The 16210-nt window shown below is 40.9% G+C and overlaps 1 protein-coding gene across 6 annotated transcripts in view; it reads right to left on the bottom strand.

Moving 5' to 3' along the window:
* The window catches only part of C13H9orf85 (chromosome 13 C9orf85 homolog), a 74232-nt gene that overhangs the window by 15383 nt on the left and 42639 nt on the right, over positions 1-16210 (bottom strand). Inside the window, exon 4 of one of the 6 annotated variants that reach the window (XR_010123319.1) lies at positions 10121-11746. The exons of the other annotated variants lie outside the window; for them this stretch is intronic. The gene's annotated coding sequence lies outside the window, so the exon portion shown is untranslated. Of the gene's footprint in view, positions 1-10120; positions 11747-16210 lie in introns of those variants that run through there. 6 annotated transcript variants of the gene reach the window in all.

The raw sequence follows: 16210 nt of genomic DNA, 5'->3' as shown, positions 1-16210 counted from the left end.
TGCCTGGGAGATGTGCCACACTACTTCAGCCTGGGCAAGAGTGGGACTCCGTCTCAAAAAAAAAAAAAAGACTTAATATTGAGAATATTGAGAAGATAGCAATACTCCCCAAACTGATCTACAGATTCAATGAACTCTGTATTAAAATTCCAGCTGGCTGTTTTGCAGAAATTGACAAGTTAATCCTGAAGTTCATACAGAAATTCTAGGGACCCAGGATAGCCAAAACAATCTTGAAAAGGAACAATAAAATGTGAGGATTCACATATATTGATTTCAAAACACACTACAAACCTACAGGAACCCAGACTGTGTAGTACTGACATAAGAATAGACATATATAGGTCATCAGAATAGAATTGAGAGTCTACAGGCAAAATAGTGGAAATACATTATGGATTTATAGAATATGTAAAAGTAAAATATATGACAACAATAACACAAAATTGGCCAGGAGGAATTGAAAGTATATAATTATAAGGATTGTGAGGTACTTATTCTGTATGAACATTATCAGCCAAAATGACAATTTTATAATACTCCATACAAGAGCAATACATTGTCTTCAAGTATACATGGAACATTCTCTAAGACAGACCATATTCTGGGCCATAAAACCAACCTCAACATATTTTAAAAAAGAAAAAACTGGCTGGGTGCCGTGGCTCACGCGTATAATCCCAGCACTTTGGGAGGGCGAGGTGGGTGGATCACCTGAGGTCAGGAGTTTGAGACTAGCCTGGCCAACATGGTGAAACCCCGTCCCTACTAATAATACAAAAAAAATTAGCTGGGCATGGGGGAGCACATCTGTAATCTCAGCTACTTGAGAGGCTGAGGCAGGAGAATTGCTTGAATCCAAGAGGCGGAGGTTGCAGTGAGCTGAGATTGCACCATTGCACTCCAGCCTGGGTGACAAGAGTGAAACTTTGTATGAAAAAAAAAAAAGAAAAAGCCCTGAAATTTATATAAAGTATATATCATCTTGCCACAGTGAAATTAACAAAAAATCAATAACAGAAAATATTTAGAAAATGCTCAAATATTTAGAAAATAAACAAAACACTTCTAAATAACCCACAGATCAAAGAGGAATTCACACATGCAAAAAGAAAATATTTTGACTGAATGACAATGAAAATACATCAAAATTTACAAAACGGAGCTAAAGAAGTCCTTGGGAAATTTATTTTAATACATGATTACAAATTATATTAAACAAAAAAGTTATCTGAACTTTAGCTTTAGAAAATAGAACAGTAAATTAAACTCAAAGCAAACAAAGGGGTGCTGTAATAAGAACAGAAATCAATGATATTGAAAACAGAAAAATAAAATCAATGCAGCCAAAAGCAGGCTCTTTGAAAAGATCAATATAATTCATAAACACATATACTGAAACATCAGGAATAAAAGATGGTACAGCACTATAGATCTAACAGACATTGAAAGAATAATAAGAGGCTGGGTGCAGTGGCTCATGCTGGTACTCCCAGCACTTTGGGAGGCTGAGGCAGGTGGATCACTTGAGGCCAGGAGATCGAGACCAGCCCAGCCAACATAGTGAAACCACATCTCTACTAAAAATACAAAAAATTAGCTGGGTATGGTGGTGTAATCCCAGCTACTTGGGAGGCTGAGACAGGAGAATCACTTGAACCTGGGAGGCAGAGGTTGCAGTGAGCCGAGATTGCGCCACTGCACTCCAGCCTGGGTGCTAAATACAGTGAGTTCTAAGTTTCTCTTCAAAGAATCAGTATGTCAGTATGTTCAGTTCTTTGTTCTCCATTTTAAAGTTTAACTTTCTTGTTCTCTTCATCTCTTTGCCCCTAGTTTCAGTAAACAACATTCCCGCCAGTTCTAATCAGTAGTTCACAACTGTTCCCCTGGTCACCTGCTCTGTCCTGAGTAACCCCTGGTCACCTGCTCTGACCTGAGTCACCTTTAGTCACCTGTTCCATAACCGTCTTTCCTGCCGAAACTACTCACCCCGCCACTCTGGCTCATACCCCTGCTCTGTTTAAAATAGCCAGTCGGAATTAGCTTAGATTGTGTGGTCCAACCCTAGCTGATAGGGGAACGACACAGCAGTAGAGACTACCTGTGTCAGGGATAAGAATCCCTTCCCCTCCTTTGTTCAGGTGTACTCTTGCCATTGCTCCATCCGCGAGACACACCCTTCTATAGAAGTAAAATTGCCTTGCCGAGAAAATTTATGTTTGAGTGCTATTTCTTTTGCGGCACCAAAAATTTATTTCTAACAAACGACAAAGCAAGACTCTGTCTCAAAAAACAAAGAATAATGGGAAAATTTTAGTATTAACTCTATGCATATAAGCCCAACAACTCTGTAGAAATGGCCAAATTTTTGCAAAGAAAGAATATCAAAACTCACTGAAGAAGAAATAAATACTCCTTTATCCATTAAAGAAAGATTTAATCATAACTCTAAAAAAACTCTCCTAATTTTTTTTTTTTAAGGAAAACTCCAGGCCCAAATGGCTTTACTGGTAAATTCTATCAAATATTTAAGAAATAATACTGATCATATACAAATCCTTCCAGAAAAACAAATAGGAAGAAATATTTTTCAACTCATTTGATAAGGCTCTAATATCAAGACAAAAAAAAGCAAACAAGAAAATGACAGATGAGTATTTCTAACGAACAAAGATGTAAAAATCCATGACAAAATGTTAGCAAATCAAATCCAGCAATATATAAACATCTTACACACATGCTTGCTCACTCTCTTGCATGCTCATTCTCTTGCATGCGCGCGCTCTCTCTCTCTCTATATATATATGCACCAAATGGATTTATCCTGGGAATACAAGGCTAATTCAATATATTCAAAGCCAATAAATATGATTCACTAAAGCAATGTTCTAAGAAAAACCATATGATGATGTTAATAGATGTGAAAAAAGCTTTACAAAAATATAACATCCGTTTATAACAACTCTCAGTAAACTATGAACTGAAGGAAACATTCTCAACCTAAAAACAGAAAACTACAAACAAACTACAGCTAATTTCCTACTTAATGATGAAAGACTGAATACCTTCCCCATAAGATCAGAAACAGGGCAAGAATATCTGCTCTCACCACTCCTTTTCAGCATGATATTGGAGGTCCTAGGCAGTGCAATAGCAGCCAAAAAAAAAAAAAAAAAAAAAAGACAGGTCATAGAGATTGGAAAGAAGAAATAAGTGTCTTTATTTAGAAGAAAAAATCATTATCTATATAGAAAACACCAATTAACCTATTTTTTAAAACGTACTGGACATAAACAGTGAGTTTAATAAAATCACAATATCACAATAAAATCAGTAAACAAACGTAAACTGTATTTTTATGTTTCTAGCAATGATTAATTACTTTTTATAAGAAAAAGCAAAGAAATTATAACAGCCAGAAAAGTTATGAAAATGAAAAATGAGGTTGGAGAATTCTCGCTATGTGATTTCAAGACTTATCACAAGGTAGTGATCAAGGTAGTGTAGTACTGGCGAAAGGACAGACACACAGATCAGTGGAATAAAGACCAGAAACAGACCACATACATATATGACCAACTGATTTTCAAGACAGTAGAAAGGTAACCGAATAGAGAAAAGACAGTCTTTTCAACAATGCTGGAAAAACTGACTATCCCTAAAATTAACAAGAAATAGAACATAAATTCAAATATAAAATCAAGAATTATACAACTTCTAGAAGAAGAACCCTCAGCTAGGCAAAGACATCTTATCTACAACAACACCACCATGATCTAGAAAGAATAATTTGTTAGATGGACCCTCTTCAGAATAAAAAATGTCTCCTCTTCAAAACACACTCTTAAAAGAACGAAAAAACAAGCCAGTTTGGCACAAAACTTATTAAGTATTTTGAACATCTTACAAACAGCCAGCAAAGCTGTCTTTTGTGAGGATGATTTGCATCTGCAGAGGAAATAAAGTGAAGTAAACAACAGATATAAACAGGCTTTCTCTGAAGCCCGCCCTTGTCTGGATCTAGGAAAGATCAACTCAGCTCTAAAACTTTAAAGGTCTGACAGAAACATTTACCAGAGGCCCTGCGGGGCTACCACCTGTGAGGTTTTATCTGCATAACAAGACTGCCTTTGCCCAGGTTTCTCCTCTTCTCCCCCACTCATAACTGTCTTTCCACAATATCCTGCTTTGCCACAATCTGAGCCCCCCATTCTTTCTGTAACCTCAAGATGATACAAAAGCATTAACCATCTTGCCTTTGGGTTTTTTTTTATAGTCATGACTCCTGTGCACACATATGCACACAATAAAATTTGTACACCCTTTTCTCTTGTTAATCTATGTATTATGTTTGTTTTATAGATTCAAATTACCAAACCTTCAGGGGAAAAATTCAAACCTCCCTACAATGGTAAGGAAAAATTTTAAATTCTCCTAAATATAATTTTTTCCAAATTTCCCTGAAAAATGGCTATATTGTATGAGTCCATTGCTAAGAAAACTTCAGAAATGTCAAAATGATGATAGTTTTGCCTTTTCATTTCTTTATGGAATACATGTTAAAAGAAAAATTCAGCTGAATTACATTTAAAGGAGTTTAATTGAGCAATGAATGATTCACGAATCAGGCAGCCCCCAGAATCACAGCAGATTCAGAGAGACTCCAGGCATGCCTCATGGTCAGAACAAATTTATAGACAAAAAAAGTAAAGTGCAGTACAGAAATAGGAAGGGAGGTACAGAAACAGCTGGATTGGTTACAGGTTAGCATTTGCCTTATTTGAACACAGTTTGAACACTCAGCAGTGTATGAATGGTTGAAGTATGGCTGCTGAGATTGGCCAAGGCTCAGCTATTGTTACAGGCACATACTCCTGTTAGTTAAACTTAGGTTTTCAGTCTTGTCTACCTATTAAATTAGGTTGCAGTTCATCCACAAGGACTCAAATATAGAAATAGGGAGTCCTTATCAGGCTATCTTTAGTTCACTTTAACACACACAATTCCCAGAAACAATCACTCAAACAATTCTGACCATACTTATACCACAACTAATCATTTTAATGGAAACTATGGTCAAATAAAAACACAGGTCACCACTGTTGACATGTTTCTTGATAAAGGAGACAATACACTTCTTAAAAATACTACTATTGGGTGGGCACAGTGGCTCATGCCTGTAACCCCAGCACCTTGGGAGGCCCAGGCAGGAGAATTGCTTGAGCCCAGGAGTTAGAGAACAGCCTTGGCAACATAGAGAGACCCCATCTCTACAAAAAACAAAAATTAGCCAGGCATGGGGGTGCACACCACCTACCAGAGTGTAGTAGTCCCAGCTACTCAGAGGCTGAGGTGGGAAGATCACTTGAGCACTGGCAATAAAATAGCAGGAAAAGAACACTAGTTTGGGAAACTGGAGACTTTGATTCTAGCCCACCCTTGACACGTCCTTGTCATACTGAGAGACAGGACTAGCTGGATTTCCTAGGCTGACTAAGAATTCCTAAGCCAAACTGGGAAGGTGACCGCATCCACCTTTAAACATCGGGCTTGCAACTTAGCTCACACCTGACCAATCAGGTAGTAAAGAGAGCTCACTAAAATGCTAATTAGGCAAAAACAGGAGGTAAAGAAATAGCCAGTCATCTATTGCCTGAGAGCACAGCGGGAGGGACAATGATTGGGATATACACCCAGGCATTCAAGCCGGCAATGGCTACCCACTTTGGGTCCCCTCCCTTTGTATAGGAGCTCTGTTTTCACTCTATTAAATCTTGCAACTGCACTCTTTTCTGGTCTGTGTTTGTTACCGCTCGAGCTGAGCTTTCGCTCATTTGTTCATCACTGCTGTTTGCTGCCGTCACAGACCCACCACTGACTTCCATCCCTCTGGATCCAGCAGGGTGTCCGCTGTGCTCCTGATCTTGCCAGGCGCCCATTGCCACTCCTGACTGGACTAAAGGCTTGCCATTGTTCCTGCACGGCTAAGTGCCTGGGTTCGTACTAATTGAGCTGAACACTAGTCACTGGGTTCCACAGTTCTCTTCCGTGACCCACAGCTTCTAATAGAGCTATAACACTCACCGCATGGCCCAAGATTCCATTCTTTGGAATGAATCCGTGAGGCCAAGAACCCCAGGTCAGAGAACACAAGGCTTGCCACTGTGTCCGGAATTGGTGGGTTCTTGGTCTCACTGACTTCAAGAATGAAGCCGTGGACCCTCACGGTGAGTGTTACAGTTCTTAAAGGCAGCGTGTCTGGAGTTTGTTCCTTCTGATGTTCAGATGTGCTCGGAGTTTCTTCCTTCTGGTGGGTTCGTGGTCTTGCTGGCTCAGGAGTGAAGCTGCAGACCTTCACGGTGAGTGTTACAGCTCTTAAGACGGCGCATCTGGAGTTGTTTTTTCCTCCCGGTGGGCCTGTGGTCTTGCTGGCTCCAGGAGTGAAGCTGCAGACCTTCGCAGTGAGTGTTACAGCTCATAAAGGCAGTGTGGACCCAAAGAGTGAGCAGTAGCAAGATTTAATTGCAAAGAACAAAGCTTCCACAGTGTGGAAGGGGACCCAAGTGGGTTGCCACTGCTGGCTGGGGGCACCCTGCTTTTATTGTCTTCTCTGGCCCCACCCACATCCTGCTTATTGGTAGAGCCAAGTGGTCTGTGTTGATAGGGTGCTGATTGGTGCATTTACAATCCCTGAGCTAGACACAAAGGTTCTCCACGTTCCCACCAGCTTGTCCCCACCAGATTAGCTAGATACAGAGTGTCCACACAAAGGTTCTCCAAAGCCCCACCAGAGTAGCTAGATACAGAGTGTCAATTGGTGCATTCACAAACCCTGAGCTAGACACAGGGTGCTGATTGGTGTGTTTACAAACCTTGAGCTACATACAGAGTGACGATTGGTGTATTTACAATCCCTGAGCTAGACATAAAGGTTTTCCACATCCCCACCAGACTCAGGAGCCCAGCTGGCTTCACCCAGTGGATCCCTCACGGGGGCTGCAGGTGGAGCTGTCTGCCAGTCCCACGGCGTGCACCCGCACTCCTCAGCCCTTGGGTGGTCAATGGGACTGGGTTCTGTGGAGCAGGGGGTGGCGCTCGTCGGGGAGTCTCCGGCCACCCAGGAGCCCACGGAGGGGGTGGGAGGCTCAGGCATGGCGGGCTGCAGGTCCCAAGCTCTGCCCCGCAGGAAGACAGCTAAGGCCGGGCGAGAAATTAAGCGCAGTGCCAGTGGGCTGGCACTGCTGGGGGACCCAGTACACCCGCTGCAGCTGCTGGCCCGGGTGCTAAGCCCCTCATTGCCCGGGGCCGCAGGGCCGGCCACCTGCTCCGAGTGCAGGGCCCGCCAAGCCCACGCCCACCCGGAACTCCAGGTGGCCCCGCAAGCGCCGGGCGCCGCCCCGGTTCCCGCTGGCGCCTCTCCCTCCACACCTCCCTGCAAGCTGAGGGAGCTGGCTCCGGCCTTGGCCAGCCCAGAAAGGAGCTACCACAGTGCAGCGGTGGGCTGAAGGGTTCCTCAAGTGCCACCAAAGTGGGAGCCCAGGCAGAGGAGGCGCCGAGAGTGAGGGAGGGCTGTGAGGACTGCCAGCACGCCGTCACCTCTCACCACCATCTTGGAAGCGGCCTGCCACCATCTTGGGAGCTCTGGGAGCAAGGATCCCCCGGTAATAATGTAATCTCTGAAAGTCACTTTTAACTTCTCTGAGTCTCATTTTTTATAATGGGTACTAAAAGTCCTGAACAAAAACAGTAGCATCAAATTATACTAGTAATCACTGTATCATCCCTTCCACAACCCCAGTTAAAAAACAAAAAACGCTTAACATTTTTTTATGACACTGTTGTCATAGTAACACAACCTTTTTTTTTTTTTTTTTATGAGACGGAGTTTCACTCTTGTCCCCCATGCTGGAGTGCAATGGTGCAATCTCGGCTCACTGCAACCTCCACTTTCCGGGTTCAAGTGATTATCGTGCCTCAGCCTCCTGAGTAGCTGGGATTATAGCCACGCGCCACTACACCTGGCTAATTTTTGTATTTGTAGTAGAGACAGGGTTTCACCATGTTGGCCTGGCTGGTCTCGAACTCCTGACCTCAAGTGATCCCTGCCTCAGCCTCCCAAAGTGATAGGATTAAAAGCGTGAGCCACTGCGCCCGGCCAGTAACACAACTTTTTGTATTGTATAATTAAACCTATCAACATCTGGAAAATCTGTTTGAAGGAAGTTAAATTTCTCCTCTATCTTCTTAGGGTTTCCCTTTGTGACTGACATAAAATAGATTACTACTTGCTAGAAATAAAAGAGTTTACATGATTACAACTCTTCTGGTACTGCCTTCATTTCCTGGTTATTACACTTTAACCTTTAACATAATTTAGCTCCTGTTGTACTTTCATGTATGTGATGACGAGGTACTTTCGTAAACAGTGAGCCACAGTACTCCACCCTTGGTGTACAAAACAGAAACGCAACATTGCTGAAGTTTCATAAAGTCCTATTTTCCTGCAATGGCTCTAAGTCATCTGTACTCAACATAGCAAGATCATAAAACTTTACTATGGGATAACATCATATGCTACTTAGAGAATGCTTTTAAGGAAACAATATCCCCAAATTCTAAGTACCTTGAGTATAAGAACTTATTACACAATTCACTTCCTTGTGTCCCTAGATTACAAGTTTGAAAGTAAATGAAGAGGCTATACTACCTTGTCTTAATGCAGTAGACAAGTAGATTACAATAATTCTTAATTTTATTTTTTGAGACAGGGTCTCACTGTCGCCCAGGCTGGAATACAGTAGTGCAATCACAGCTCATTGAAGCCTCAACTTCCCAGGCTTAAGCAATCCTCGCACCTCAGCCTCCAGAATAGCTAGAACTACAGGAGCACGTCACCACGCCTAGCTAATTTTTTCTATTTTTTGTAGTGACAGGGTCTCACTATGTTGTCCAAGTTGGTCTAGCACTTTTAGGCTCAAGGCATCCTCCAGCCTCGGCCTCCCAAAGTACTGGGTTTACAGCCAATAATTCATAATGGGTACAAAATATTTACCTCTGACCAAGTGTAGTTTATGAAAAATAAAAAATAAAAATTATTCAATACTTTAGGGAAGGCAATTTTAAATCAAAGCATGAACTGGAGTCCTCATGAACTTGGAGAGGCATTGATGGAAGTAATAAAAGCTCTCTACTGCTTTCACCTTTAAAGACAGTAAGACCATGGTTGTGGGCAACAAACAACAATAAAGCCACAGTTTACAGTTATTTTATACTATAATGTGATACAAAGAGCTATCAATGACTAAAACTCCACTCTAGGACATTTTAATACTCTTGGAATGTGGTGACACAATTTTCTTTTTTTTGAGGCGGAGTCTCACTTTGTTGCCCAGGCTGGAGTGCAGTGGCGCGATCTCAGCTCACCACAACCTCCGCCTCCCAGGTTCAAGCGATTCTCCTGCCTCAGCCTCTCGGGTAGCTGGGATTACAGGTGCATGCCACCATGCCCGGCTAATTTTTGTATTTTTAGTAGAGACAGGGTTTCACTTATGTTGGCCAGGCTGGTCTTGAACTTCTGACCTCGTGATCCACCCGCCTTGGCCTCCCAAAGTGCTGGGATAACAGGTGTGAGCCACTGCAGCCACAATTTTCAAATCACGAATTAACCTTCAGAGCCTCAGCCTATTAAGAAATGCTGGAGGCCAGGTGTGGTGGCTCACACCTGTAAATCCCAGCACTCTGGGAAGCCAAGGTAGGCGGGTCACCTGAGGTCGGGAGTTTGAGACCAGCCTGACCAACATGGAGAAATCCCGTCCCTACTGAAAATACAAAAATAGCCGGGCATGGTGGCGCATGCCTGTAATCCCAGCTACTCGGGAGGCTGAGGCAGGAGAATCACTTGATCCCGGGAAGCAGAAGTTGTGGTGAGCTGAGATCGTGTCACTTTCCTCCAACTTGGGCAAAAACAGCAAAACTCTGTCTCAAAAAAAAAAAAAAAAAAAAAAATTTGGAACTGAAAAACGGCCAATGTGTATTGCCACACACTGGTAAACATGAAGGAACAGATAGATATGTAGAATATGGCCGGATGTGGTGGCTTGCGCCTGTAATCCCAGCACTTTGTGGCAGACCCTAACTTGAGGTTAGGAGTTTGAGACCAGCCTGGCCAACATGATGAAACCCCATCTCTACTAAAAATACAAAAATTAGCCAGGCATGGTGGTGGGCGCCTGAAATCCCAGCTACTCAGGAGGCTGAGGCAGAGGTTCCAGTAAGCTGAGATCGCGCCACTGCACTCCAGCCTGGGTGACAGAGAGAGACTCTGTCTCAAAACACAAAAACAGACAAAAAAGACCTGTAAAATGTAACTGTTTACTTTTGTTTGATGAAAGAACAAAATAATAACAGTTTTTAAAAACTAGAAATCCAGACCCTAAGCCAACTTTCCAAGTTTAGTTTTCTTTTCATTTAATGTATATTCAAAATAGACTGAAACCTCCTTTTGATAGGCAACTTTGATTACTGTTCATGGATCACCAAAAGTTATGCAATGAGAAAAAAGAAAAAGTAACAAGAGCAAATGAATGAAGAAATAATAATTTATGTGGAACAAAAAAACAGGACATATAAAGACAGCCCGGGATTATCTGTATTGTCTATGAAAGTCAACAGGATTCTTGTTCATTTTCCCTCCATTCCCTGGTCCCTCCTCACAGGGTTTCCTATAAACATTATTCATACCACTCTTCTACCTTTAAGTCTTTTCTAGACCTGTCTCTCTGGGTTTCATTTTATTCTTCTGCAGCCTTACCTTGTGTCCTCTGCATCTCTTTCTCCTTTTACTCACACCTAGCACTTTTTGCAACCTGCCCAGAATTATCTGTGGAGTCTCTCTCTCCAAATAGATGGTAAATTCCTGGGTGTCACAGATTCATTTGCTATCTTCTTTTGACATACAACACAGTGTCTTGTACATTGAGGATGCTATTTAAAATAATTGCAAATTGAATCCAGTTTCCTATCTGTCATCTTTAACAATCTTGTTTTCGCTCAGAAATTAAGAGCTCTGATTGGAATAATAATCCCCAGTATAACCATGGACTGTTCCTAGAGACAATTTTGTTCTTAATATAACACGTGAATTATACTAAATTATCTTTCACATCCAGTCCAGCTTCTTGGTTCTTGCAGGTTACAGCAGACCTGGTTACACAAGACAAGGTGTTCTAACAGGTATTATTTTCATTCTATAAAGGAAAACTCTACTTAGGGACCTGGCATTAAAATAAAAGCCAGAAATAGATTATGAAACTTTAAAAAATCTAGATGCTAGTTTTGAATATACTGTTTACTAGCTTACAGAGTAAGACACCTAATTTTTCTAAGGCTACCTCCTCATCTGTTCTTGCTACCTCTACAGGGTTGTTATTAGAATCCAACATATGTGACAGAGGTTTGAAAATGTTAACTTTGGCCGGACACGGTGGCTCACGCCTGTAATCCCAGCACTTTGGGAGGCTGAGGCAGGCGGATCATCTGAGGTCGGGAGTTTGAGACCAGCCTGACCAACATGGAGAAACCCCGTCTCTACTAAAAATACAAAATTAGCCGGGCATGGTGGTGCGCGCCTGTAATCCCAGCTACTCGCGAGGCTGAGGCAGGAGAATCATTTGAACCTGGGAGGCAGAGGTTGCGGTGAGCCGAGATCGTGCCATTGTACTCCAGCCTGGGCAATAAGAGCGAAACTCTGTCCCAAAAAAGAAAAAAAAAAAAAAGAAGAAAATGTTAAATTTAAAATAAATATTTGTCCACTCTGAACTCAAATTCTGGGGTTAAAATATATAATATATACGATGTGGCAGTCATTGGCCCTTGGCCCCTTAAAGTTTTGTTAAAAATAATTGACAAGAGGTAGATTGACTAATAGAGAAAAGGCTACAAATTTACTTAATGTGCATACACAGGAGCCTTCAGAATGAAAAGCCAACTTCTCAATAGTTTCAGAAACTTATATAATATCTTGAGGTTACAGAAAGAATGGGGGCTTAGATTCTGGTAAAGCAGAGCAGGGAAGAGGTTTGGCCAGCAAAAGTGGCCTGGTTATGTAGAGGAGCCTCCCTCAGAGAGACTTTTAAAAGTGTCCTGCTCTCAGTCTCTCCTGGATCTGGGGAAACAAAGAGAAAGGGGAGGGGTATGACTGCATTAATGGAGATTCTATACGGATACAAATTTTCCCCACTTAAGACAGCTTTGCAAGGCCACTTTTGTCAGGATGGTGAAGTGGCAGCCATTTCAAAATACGTCAAAGAAATATATTTTGAGGGTAAAATATTTTAATTACCGGCTGGGCGCGGTGGCTCACTCCTGTAATCCCAGCACTTTGGGAGGCTGAGGCAGGCAGATCACCTGAGGTCAAGAGTTCGAGACCAGCCTGACCAACATGTAGAAACCCCGTCTCTACTAAAAATACAAAATTAGCCAGTCGTGGTAGCACATGCCTGCATTCCCAGCTACTCGGGAGGCTGAGGCAGGAGAATGGCTTGAACCCAGGAGGCAGAGGTTGCGGTGAGCAGAGATCATGCCATTGCACTCCAGTCTGGGCAACAAGAGCGAAACTCCGTCTCAAAAAAAAAAAAAAAAAAAAAATATATATATATATATATATATATATATATATTTTAATTACCTTCAATTACCTCCTTAGACAGGCCAGCTTGAAGTACTTGGGATCTTTTCCTTTCCATTTACCCTATTTCCCCAAACAACACCAGCTTCCTGAACATTCTCTGAAGAATTCCAGCAATAATTCTCAAAATTCCCACCAATAGAATATGATTTCTGGTTTTAAGGGACTTCTTAAGTGTTCTGGTTTCAACCTTTTACGCTTAAAATTCCACTAGAAAGGATACATCATTCAGACCTTAAATAGTACAAAGACTCCACTTCCAAAATACCAGTAAAGGTTCTATAATACCAAAGCTACTTCTACATCCCAATTCTTACTAATAAGGATTTTATTGATCTAAGACATATTCTCTGCAATGCCATTCCTAATCCTTATTTGTGGAAGTGATGCTGTATCATGGCTCATGGTGGGAAAAACATACATAACTGCAGGGGTTTTCTCAGCTATTTATAGCAGATCTTTACCGTGTTTATGAGGAATGGGGAGGAAGGAGAAAGAAAAGACCTGGACCACTGTTGAAGTATTTACTACCTTTTAATTGTGCTTGGATTCTGGAAAATAGCATTTATGTTTTGACTATCTTCAAATAGTCAAAATATAAATTTCAAATATTTATGTTTTTTCAAATAAACTACACATAGGTACACACTCATCTAAAGAGAGGAACAGGCTAACAATGAAGTTTTAATCATTTAATATCTTTCTCCCGTTGTATTTTAGAACAAATTTTCTTTCCTAATTTATTATGTTCTTTGCAGCAATAAGTAATCAGTTTTTCACTGAGTAATATGATATTTAATAATTACTTATTTCAATGAAATTGACTGAGATTTCACCTGGAGTTTGGTGCAAAATTTAACTCAATGCTTAAAAATACCAATTCTTCTCTCTTAGCCAATAAATCTTTAAAATGTAATGAATACAACTGATATGAACTTCATCTTCTAGTTTCACTTAGTCTGATACCCTAAATTAATAACAAAAATAATGGGTGAAATTTGGGGCAGGATGTGAAGGGGCTTGATAATCTATCAACTGGATAAATAATCACATTGCTATGTTAGTTTAAGTGGTAAACATAAAACTATAGAAAGTCAGTCTTGGCCGGTGCTGTAGCTCATGACTGTAATCCCAGCACTTTGGGAGGCCAAGGCGGGCAGAGGTCAGGAGTTCGAGACCAGCCTGGCCAACATGGTGAAACCCCATGTCTACTTAAAAAAAAAAAAGTCAGTCTTCAGGGAATAAACAGACAAATTAAACACTCAATTTTAACCAAGACCTTTTACATTCTATACTGTTTCTTCTTGTCATATATTCTATCATGAAGGCACTTAACTTTGTTCATTTCTCTTTAGCTATTTCTCTTTAGAAAATATCAGCAAGTCAAAGACTCTTCTCTGGCTATGACCCTAGTATAGACTGAGAATCCCTTATCTAAAATATTTGGGATGAGAAGTGTTCAGATTTTTTTTTTCCCCAGGTTTTGAAATATTTGCTAATACTAAGAGTTGAGCATTCGAAATCCAAAAATCTGAAATCTGAAATGCTCCTATAAACATATCCTTTGAGCATTATGTTGGCACTCAAAAAGTTGCAGATTTTAGGACATTTTGGATTTGGAATTTGGGACGCTAAAACTGTATTATAAAATATAAAGCTTTTGTGGGCTGGGTGCAGTGGTTCACACCTGTAATTCCAGCACTTTGGGAGGCTGAGGTGGGCAGATCACCTGAGGTCGGGAGTTTGAGACCAGCCTGACCAACATGAAGAAACCCCGTCTCTACTAAAAATACAAAATTAGCTGAGCGTGGTGGTGCATGCCTGTAATCCCAGGTACTTGGGAGGCTGAGGCAGGAGAATCGGTTGAACCTGGGAGGTGGAGGTTGTGGCGAGCCAAGATCGCGCCATTACACTCCAGCCTGGGCAACAAGAGCGAAATTCTGTCTCAAAAAAAAAAAAAAAAAAAAGCTTTTGCATTCCCCTTCCTATTACCAACTGTGATACCCAATGCTTATTAGCATGTAAACAGTTGTTTTATTAGAAGATTCTACAATAAGGCATATAATGTTCAGATGTCCTGAAATAAACATATTCTTAAAAGAAGAAAAACCATGCAAAAATTCTTTCATAGTAATGCACTAAAAAATCCATTTATTTTTCCTTTTCATTAACTACAAATATATCAAAATGGAGGCAAGTCAAAGTGTTTAAAACATACAGACTATAAAAATTAGCCATTTAAATCATAGGTCTCCATTCAGATGCTACAAACTCAGACTGCATGGAGATCAAGGACTCACTTTGTATTGATCACTGCATATAGCATACATTATTCCTCAGGTACCTGCTAGTGAGTGGTATGCTCAGTTTCTAAGCACTGAGAACGAGTACAGCTTGGATGGCTACAGATGGAATCTACTGATAAATTAAATTTGGCCTAAAGCTGCCTGGGTACATATTTTAAGTCTGGCCTAAAGGTTTCTCTCTATATACTGAACTGTAACATAACTTGATGTGTAAACTGACTGTAACCTACTATTGTAACAGTAACCAAGTCTCGGCCAACCACAGTCAGCCAACTGTTCAAAGTAGGTTCAAATAAGGCAAATGCCAAGCTGTAACCAATCCAGCTGTTTATGTACTTCAGTTTTGGACAGAAAAAGGAAAGTGACCTTTGGACAGTTTTGGACAGAAAAAGGTCACTTTCCCTTTTCTGTCCAAAACTGTTATTGAAGCACATGGTAGCCCTTAAGAGTTGCTCTGAAACTACTCTGGTTCTGGGAGATGCCTGATTCTTCAATCATTCTTTGCTCAGTTAAACTCAGTTAAATTTAATTTGTCTAAAGTTTTCTTTTAACATAACCTATCAAAATTGTGATTACAACTAGTTTAAGGAGACTCTGGTTTCCTTGAGTGCTTGCTCAATGAACAAATATAAGTAATGAATGCCAATTGATAGACAATACAATAATACAATGCCAAGGACTGAGGCAAGAAACTATCACGAATTTAACCATAAACTGGCCAATATATCTCTCTGTCCACTAATTTGTCTTCATTGAAAAATGAGGACAGTGATACTCTATTAAGCAACATTTTAGGGGTATAGAAATTCTTCCCTTTAAAAATAGAGGCTAAAAAAAGGAAAGGGGTTGGTTAATAAAATATTATCTTTAACGTCTTGGTTTGGCTAATTTAGTTACAAGAAAGCTTTGTAGCAAAGAGGGAGCAAGCACATGGTTAGGAAGGCAGCCTTATGGTGGCATAACTGTCAGAGGTGTGTGAACCAGAGCAACTCCATCTTGAATAGGAGCTGGGTAAAATGAGGCTGAGACCTACTGGGCTGCATTCCCAGATGGTTATTAAGACATTCTAAGTCACAGAATAAGATAGGAGATTAGCACAAAATACAGGTCATAAAGACCTTGCTGATAAAACAGGTTGCAGTAAAGAAGCTGGCTAAAACCCACCAAAACCAAGATGGCCACTAGAATGTCCTCTGGTTGCCCTCACCGCTACACTCCC

This window comes from Pongo pygmaeus, chromosome 13 (genome assembly GCF_028885625.2).
Source record: "Pongo pygmaeus isolate AG05252 chromosome 13, NHGRI_mPonPyg2-v2.0_pri, whole genome shotgun sequence".
Taxonomy (NCBI): Eukaryota; Metazoa; Chordata; class Mammalia; order Primates; family Hominidae; genus Pongo; species Pongo pygmaeus.
The sequence above is the reverse complement of the archived record's forward strand: the minus strand, read 5'-3'. Positions and strand labels throughout refer to the sequence as shown.